This window comes from Triticum dicoccoides, chromosome 5A (assembly GCF_002162155.2).
Source record: "Triticum dicoccoides isolate Atlit2015 ecotype Zavitan chromosome 5A, WEW_v2.0, whole genome shotgun sequence".
In the NCBI taxonomy this organism is placed as follows: Eukaryota; Viridiplantae; Streptophyta; class Magnoliopsida; order Poales; family Poaceae; genus Triticum; species Triticum dicoccoides.
This window is the reverse complement of record NC_041388.1, coordinates 7,592,676-7,602,038: the sequence shown is the minus strand read 5'-3', so window position 1 is coordinate 7,602,038 and position 9,363 is coordinate 7,592,676.

Below are 9,363 nucleotides of genomic sequence, written 5' to 3'. Positions count from 1 at the left end.
TGCAGATTAGTCACTGTAGCACAAAGCATGTGGGTGTGTTTGGTTGCATTCTCATCTCAATATAGTTGTTTCCTCTTCGTGTATTTTTGTCAACCTACTAGTGTGGACTCATGCACCCTTCATGCACTCTGCCAAACACCCAAAAGTGGGTCGAGAAGGGAACTTTTGCTCCCATCGCGTTCACCCTTCATACACCCTGCCTAACACTATTCATGCTTCATATGGTTCATGTTTCGTGGAGTAGTGTAGCTCTGTACTCTCCGTGCGCTGTGGACCTAGTTCTATTAACATTGATCTCACCGTTCATTCTCGACCGGATAGTCGAAAAAGCGGTACTATGTTACATATAGGAGTAGTTGACATGCGCACAACACCATTTGTTATCGTCATATATTACTACACTAGCAACAAGATTGTGTAGTACTGACGTATGAACCAGTGCACATGCCTAGTAGTAGGAGCACTGTGTATGTTCAAGTGGCTGTCGTGTTTCGCACTCCCCCGTCTTAAGAGTGGAAATGCTTGCTGTAATCATTTTTTCTTCTGAAAAACAGTGGACACGCTCTACCGTGCGGATCCTCCTCTAGCCATGCACTAAATTACTCACTTTCGCCGACATGTGGGACAGCCAGCATCGGGGTCCACCAGCCATGCACTAAATTACTCCGTAGTAGAGTGACGATAGACTACCCCGATCGAAGCGCCGCAGTAATGCCCAATGAGCCGTCAAATCACAAAACCCCCTCCTTTCCAGTAGTAAGTTGGACAGACGAAGCAACCATCATTTCAGTCTTCTCTCTCAGCTTCCTCTCTACCCAACCCTCGCTTCTGCCTCATCTTGTTCCTCATTTCTTCAAGAAAACCCCGACCTTATTCTGCCATTGTTCTTCTCTCCCAAAGAAGGAAAGGTGAGCGCATCAATGGTGTTGATTATGGCCAAGGCCCGGTCTTGCAACCCCGAGACTGATCCTATAACTCCCTCAATTTTCTTCTTTTGGGTTTGTGATTATGGTTTATTTTCTTTTATTTCTATTTGACAGTTTCTTGATGGACGCTGGAGCACCGGCCGAAGTGATGTCTATGGCTCCGGCCAAAATCGTCGAGGCTCATGGTACGAAGAAGCGCAAGCACCCCGCCGAGACTACCGCAGACAAGCTCAAAGCCATCGCCCTGTCCAAGCCCCCTCTCCGGGATCCCTCATTAAGCAAGTCCAGGTAATATCTCTTCTTGACGATCTTTTTCTCGATCTTGATCGTGTTTTTTCATCTAACATGCAGTACTAGTAGTACAACTTTCTGGGTGATTTTGCATGTGATTTTTGTGTGCCAAATGACGGTTCTAAATTCCTCTTTTGACCAAAACATGCGAGAGGTTGGCACTGATTTCTTATAGATTACTTTCAACTACTCCCTTTGTCCCAAATTTCTTGTCTTGGATTTGTCTAGATACGGATGTATCTAATACTAAAATGTGACTTGATACATCCGTATCTAGACAAATCTTAGACAAGAATTTTGGGACGGAGGGAGTACTTTATGAACATCAATGCTACCTTTTAAGAGGGTATATTTGCCTTAGTAACTTGTGTTATGGATTTTGCATGTAATCCCTCTACTCTCATGCCTTTGAAGACATGTTCTAGTGTCTTTGTTCACTCATTTCTGTGCGTATATGTAGTCATATATGGAGTATAATATCGAAAATCATCTTATATTTCTGAACGGAGGTAGTAATAAAATATGGTTTCTGTTTGAATTAGAACCAGGTCCATGGTGGAGATGAAGTTCTCAAAGTCATGCCGTGTGAACTGGAAGACCTGATGATGAGTTCTACTGCTGAACTATCCAGCTGATGTGTTCTTGTCGCCACGTGTCCTGAACTAGTGTTTTCCTATAGCATTGTTGTCAGGCGTGTTCTCGAGGTTGTACTTGACCACAACAATTTCCTGGTTGTGCCTTCAATTACGAAGGGTGTGGTTCTTGTAAAGCTTCCCAACAAATCTGATGTGGCTTGTCTTCATCATCATGTTTACGAGTGGAAAGACCACTTTGTTAGGTTCTTCAAGGTTGACAAGATGGTGATGGTGCCTGTAGACATCTCACATGAAGTCCATGGCCTAGTCAGTTATGCAGGGTTCATCCCATAGGTCGGTGGCAAGAAATAGTCTGCGGAGTTTAGTTAGTGCAACTTTGCTTGTCTGTAGTAAGTACTATTGTTAAGTACTTGATTTGTGTTTGTGAACCCTGTATTGTTTATTAGTACTGTCACTTTTGGTGTGTGGTCAGTCCTGAGAACGGTCTATGTTAATGTCTGTCCACTCAATTCAGTCTGTATATTTTGAAGTATCCAGATCATATTTTTTGTGAGGACAGTTTATCAATTATGGTTACACTCCAATATCTGTATGCATTGCATGGTTTATCGCACCCACCATGATTTCCAGTCCCATGGATGTTCGGTCCATACGATTTGTCACGACCTTTGGACTGTCCTGCTTGTGGGAGTAGGCAGGGCCCCTGCATGCCACGCGTAGTTGGGCGATCAATCTTCTGTTTAGTACTTCAACATAGTGATTTCCTGGTAAGGATTCACTCGTGTCACATCAAGTAAATCTTATTAATTTACTGTCTAAATCTTATTGATTTAATGTCATGTTTTCTTTCTTTTCCTGCAATTTTACGATGCAGGTTTTGCCATGTGAAATTCATCACAGAATAAACCGTTTGGTTTGCTCTACGTGGCTATTTTTGCAGGTTTCACTTCTTATGTCGTGTCAGTAACGTAGGCACTGTCCATCACTTATATTACTGGGAAAAATTGGATCAGTCTGTTGTCTGAGTACTAGCTGAATCCCTATGATGAACTGCAGTTTGGTTTAACAAAAACGCCACAATTAGTCCTTCTCGTGTTTAAAAGAAATGAAGAAAAAACTAGATCACGATCATGGATCCTTGTCAAGTTAGAAAGCTGATCATGGCAGACCAGACACGATCGCCGTTGTCTCGCACAGATCGAGCAACGGCAGTTGCTCTAGCACTGACAGCGGCAGGAGCTCAGTCTGATCCAGCTGAGGATTGGGCACCGACCGCGTCAGCGGATCAGTCTGATCTACCAGAGGATCGGGCATCGACACCGGCACCAGCTCCACATGGAGCACCATCTCCGGCAGCAGCGGCGGCTTCGACACCTGCACCAACACTTGCACTTGCATCTGCTCCGGCCCATGCAGTTGCACCGGCAGCAGACTGGGCTGCAGTTCGCACTTCATATACCAAAGTCCTTAACAAAACCGACATGTCCACCTTCTTGGTAAGCATTGGCCGCCCAAGTGCTTCATTCTTTTTTCTTTCCATGTTGTTTCACATGATTCACTGTGTTGATCTAACTGTTTGGGTATGTCTTCTTGTTTGCAAACAGAGAATTCCTAGAGCAACGAGGGAGTCGTTCAACAATCCGGGCGACCGCGACCAAGTTTCTCTTACCATGCACAGCCTTGGTGTGAATGAACCTGCTCAATATACCATAAGTACAAAGGATGGTCGCGTGATGATTGATGCTAAAGGATGGTCAAGGTTCAAATCTAAATCAAATCTTGCGGTAGGGGATGATGTCAAAATCGAACTTTCTTGGCAAGGAGAGCTGGTCCAAATCAACTTTGAAATTAGCAGCACACAACTGCCGAACTGATCTATCCTCCGAGAGATTTTGATGTAATAATCTGGCATGCTGAAACAAGTGTCCTGTGTGTATAAGTAGTACGACAGTATTATTTATCACATGGTATATCATTGAATTGCAACTCTGATTGCTGGTTAGGAACTGTCGTTCGATTTCATTCCAACAGCTGTCGTGCTTTATTCAATTTTGTGTATTCGCCTTGCGACAGCATCTAAAACCAGCGCGTACCGATCGCTTGCAATATGAAAAGCGCTGAGGTAGAACACATGGGCCCCCAAACATGCAGGGTCGGCCTGCGGCCCAAAGTCCAGAACTGTGAGCCTATCTGAGTATTATATTCTCAGCTGAACCCCCATAAAAAAAAGTTGAACCCCCATAATGCCCGTGCGTTGCAGAGGGAGTATATTTCTCGGCAAGGTGAGCCTGTGATATAAAAGATTTGTATATTTCTTTACAGAGGGAGTATCTCTCTATCAAAAAATATATTTATGTGTAACTAGTTACTCCTGCCTTTCTACTTCCTTTCGCTGATATGTGGGGCAACCGGCAACGGGGTCCACGTGCCGTACGCACAAATTAGAGTGCACAACTTCATGATAGACACACCCCGGTCGTAGCATCGCAGTAATGCCCAATGAGCCATCAAATCACACCCCCCCTTCCAGCTTTAGCAGTAAGCTAGACGGACGAAGCGGCAATATTTCACTGGGCCTAAATCCCCTTCTCCCTCGTCTGCTTGTTCAGAGAAAACCCCCTCTCAGCGATTGCATAGGGTTTTCTCATGGAGAACCAGGTGTGAATTCTTCATCCATCCCCGATAAACCCAAGTCCCTTGGTCGCAGGTAATCCTAGGATGGCAGCCGCCGCCGTTGATGCATTTTTCTTCCTACCGAATCTAGTGTGTTTCATTTGCAGTGCCCAAAGTGCGAGTACCCTACAGGTTTCTGCGCCCTCGGCGAGACACCACACTTGTTCCTTCTCATCCTAACACGACATTTTGAAACGCGCACAGTATGTTCCTAGAATCCTATTTTCTATCCGGGAGGGTGGGGTTTTTTTGAACATGCTGCGTTCTCATATTATTTTTCCTGCAGTGTATTATTTGCTCTGCCAGAACACATGTACTCAAGATGCTCGGCCTTGCCATAACTGAATACACTAGTTTAATGGTCACAGTGAAGACAAGCCATGGATATAAGTTCCAAGTTGGGTTCATGAACCAAGAAGATCGCTGCTTTTTTTATGGCCGAACTTGGATAAACTTTCTCAAGTGTTACGGACTAAAAGTTGGCGCACGAATGTTGATGGAAATAGCAGAACCTGGTCTCATCTTCGCTGTGATCTTCCACCCCGACGTCGTTCCAATTGTTCATCCATGTTAGTTTTGTATCTGGTTCTTGCTTGTTGCCTCGATTACTTCTTAATCCACCAATTCTGTCTAACTAATCACAATTTAACTTTAGAAGTAGCAACGAATCTCTCACGAAGATGCTACTTCTAACTAATATTTTCTTATAATTAGTGGCACGTGTAGATTTTTTCAGAGTTAAGCAGTCTGCTCGTTTGTTACTCTGTAATAACTCGGCTGTTACTAATGGCACTGAAGTTGACTGGATCGACATCCACAAGTTCCTATACTTTATTGATCGTCTTGAGGTCCTTGTGGGGCGTTTCAATGGTGGAAGGCCACATGGGATATGTGTGCCACTGCTACACTCGTTGAACAGGTCCAACTATGTCGAGAAACTTATGGTACGAGCTGTTTTCTGTTATATATGTTGTTCATAAACTATTGCTTATACATAGTTTTACAGCTATGATCTTCTTGAAACAGGAACTGCCGAGTTCTATTGTTCCTATACAGATGCCTGACCATGGTCGGGTCAGACTTGCGCTTGGTCACAACATGATGTTTATGTTGACCTACTCAATTCCCCTTGCAGGTGAAAAGATACTTATTCATGGGTGGTCTCAAATAATGAAGGCCCGTCCATCTTGGAGAATAGGACAGAAGATTATGTTCATGCTTTTCCATGGCTCTAAAGCGAATATCCTGTTTATTGACCACGTTGCGAGATGAAGCCGCTTTCAGAAGGTTGTGGATGCGTGGGGTGGCACCTGGGCCTTGTCTTGGGGCTTGGCGACCTCACCCTTGGTTAACTGTAGGCAAAGTAGCATTGTTCGAGGCGTGCTTTGTATGGTTGAACCTGTATAAGTACTCATACTGCTTTCAGCTTTGGTTGTTAAGTGCCTCTACTGGTTTCAGTTAAGGTTGTTAAGTACTCCTGCTGCTTTTATAGTCTGTCGTGTTTCTTCAGTCCTGTCTTCATCCAGCCGCCAAAACCAAACCAGCGCCGGCGGGGCCGCCTGCTTCCGCCTCCCACGGCTGGCTGCGCCTCAGCGCACGCATCGCCGCCCCACCGTCTCCTAAATCGTTAACGCCGACGTCCTCCGCGCGCTTTGGTGCGCTCACCGCGGCGCCGCCCTCTCGCGTTATCAACAAGGTCAACAAACAACAGGAATCGGCAGAAGTACGTGGAGAGGATGACAGTAGGGGCCCACCACGTCAGCGTATGTAAAAATAAAATGCTTCCTCGCAGTGTTTTCCTGACATCTGGGACCCACGACATTGTGAGCGTATATAGTCAATAGACAAGAGAACAGCACAAGATCGGCTGACACCTGGGACGTAGCTACTCGAGCAGTATTTTTTTTGTTTGGTATTGTTGAGACGGAGCAGGGTTTGAACTGGGATATGGCCCGTCTAGCCCAGGCTTATATTTTATGTTCACCATGTGACCAGCCCAGCTATTTTTTCTTTGTGAAAATGAGCCCAGTTTATTTTTTCTGAAGAATACCCAATCCAGGCCTACTTATTTTTCTACGCCCTGATGGGCTGAAACTCTTTCAAGACGCCTGCAAATCTTGAAAGTAATATGAAATGGGTTGTAAATATAAAAACAGATGAAAAATTGGCAATTACTTTATAATTTCTGAATTTTATCACATTTTCAGATTCCTATTTCACTGGGCATTAACCTAATTTAAATATATCTTCAAAGTACTTTAAATCTGGCTGGACATTTCAGTATTAAAAATAGTTTGGAACCCACAGAAATATGCGAAATTGGCCCTGGCCAACCAAAAAAAACGACAGCAATAAATTGCATAAGAAGTTGCCATGAGCTATATATATAAATTACTAAAAAAAAGAGGGAGTGGTCTGACTTGTGGGCCTGTTCAGTTGACGCATATGCAAGATTTTTTTAGTTATTATATACGTCAACAAACGATTCTAGCAGACGTAACCGATGGATGTCAATCCAACGGCCGTCGTGTTTCTTCAATCTTTGATCTTCTTGCTCCAGCCGCCAAAGCAGCGCCGGCAGGACCGCCTAATCCCGCCTCCCGTGGCCGGCTGTGCTGCGGCGCAGGCCTCAGCGCCCCCTACTACACCCACCGCTGGCCAGGGCATCCCTCTACTCACCCACACCCCCTGTTATTCTGCGGCTACGACAGCCTCACACGTAGCCGAACCGGTGAACGCTCGTACTCCTCTCTGCATGGGCATCCACTGTCGCGTCTTCCCCGGCTCCGCGTCGTCCCCTTCCTATGCCTCGCCGTCGTCCACTGCCGTGGTGCTCTCGGCGCGGCGTGGTCAAAGTGGTCAACGACCGACTTCCATCGGAAGAGTACTATACGTGGAGAGGCTGACCGCTGGGTCCACGGCAGCCGCAAGGAAGTGCCTCCTTATTACGTGGAAAATAATTATTCCTCCACCTGACAGCAGGGACCCACCGGAGGCCCACCAGTATATCGCGGAAAAAATGTTTGCCCCTGACTGCTGGGACTCACCCGACGGGCCACCGTATTTCGTGAAAAAACGTTCCCCCTGCTGTCAGCTCGGAACCACCGGAAGTGCCTCCTTATTACGCATAAAAAAATGAATACCCCCTACTAGCTGGGACCCACCTTGGTGGGAGGCTGACTTGTCGGCCTACTAAGTTGACGGGGACAGAGGGCTTTGTCAACTTAGTCAATATGCACGATTCTAGCTCCAGTGACCGTACGATGTCCATCCAACGGCCGTAGTGCTTCTTCAACCTCTGGTCTTCTTGCTCCAGCCGCCCAAACCAGCACTGGTCGTGCCTCGTGCTCCTGCCTCCCATGGCCGGCTGCGATGCGACGGAGGCCTCACCGCCCCCTACTACTCCCACCGCTGGCCAGGCCATCCCTCTACTCACCCACACCCCCTGTTATTCTGCAGCGACGGCAGCCTCACACCGCAGCGAACCAATGAACCCTCGTACTCCTCTACGCGTGGGCATCCACTGTCGCGTCTTCCCCGGCTCCGCGTCGTCCCCTTCCTAGGCCTCGCCGTCGTCCACCACCCTGGTGCTCTCAGCGCGGCGTGGTCAATGTGGTCAAGGAACGACTTCCATCGGACGTGGACTGTACGTGGAGAGGCTGACAGCTGGGTCCACGGCCGCAGCAAGGAAGTGCCTCCTTATTACGTGCAAAATAATTATTCCTCCGCCTGACAGCAGGGACCCACTGGACGGGCCACCGTATTTCACGAAAAAAACGTTTCCCTCCTGGCTGCTGGGACCCACCAGCTACACCTTCGCACGCAAGGAAGTGCGTCCGGGCAAAAAAACAAAACGATTCGCCCCCTGACTGCCGGGACCCACCAGCTACATCCTCGCACGCAAGGAAGTGCCTGACAGTCGGGACCCACCTGGTCGAAGCATACGTAGCGTTGTCATTCTGGTCGCGAACGTGTACGTACATACTGGTCGATGTATAGGCGCGCACGTGTCGTAGTAGAGGCGCGCACGTGTCGTAGTAGAGGCGCGCACGTAGTATGTACACATACGTACAGCGGCCAGGGTGCAAGAAAGAAAATACGGCCATGTATGTGTACATACGGGCGGGGTCTCGAATGCCTACTCACGCATACGTACGGCAAGGGCTCGTGTACATGGCTGGGTCAGAACGGTGAAACAACATCGTCGTCGTGTTCATGGGGAGGCAAAGGAATGCGTGGTCGTGTTCATCGGGAGGGCTTGGATGGAACAGGCGATGGGAACGAGGCCTGGCGTACCGCAGAACGGAGGAAACGGACCTCCTACGGTCGAAACGGGGGTCCTGTTGATCGGGAGGGGTGTGGCATATCGCAAAACAGAGGAAGTGGACCTCCTACGGTCGAAATGGGGGTCCTATTGATTGGGAGGGGTGTGGCGTACCGCAAAACGAAGGAAACGGACTTGTGTTGGAGCGCTACGGTCGAAACGGGGGTCCTGTTCATTGGGAGGGGTGTGGCGTACCGCAAAACGGGACTGCATGGGATACTGTTCATCTCCACCGTCGACCCCCTCCAGCCTCCACGAGCTACTGTTCATCCACCGTCAACCTCCTCCAGCCACCACAGGCTCCTGTTCATCCAGCCTCCACCGTGCGCTACTCCACCTGCTACTGTTCAACCACCCCTCCACCGTCTACTGTTCATCCAGCCCTCCACACCACGGGGTCCTGTTCAACCACCCCTCCATAGGCATCCCTCCACCGTCTACTGTTCATCCTGCCCTCCACGGGGTGGTCCTGTTCATCCACCCCTCCACGGGGTCCTGTTCATCCAGCCCCAACCGGCTCAATCGATCGGGGTCCTGTTCATCCAGAGGAAAC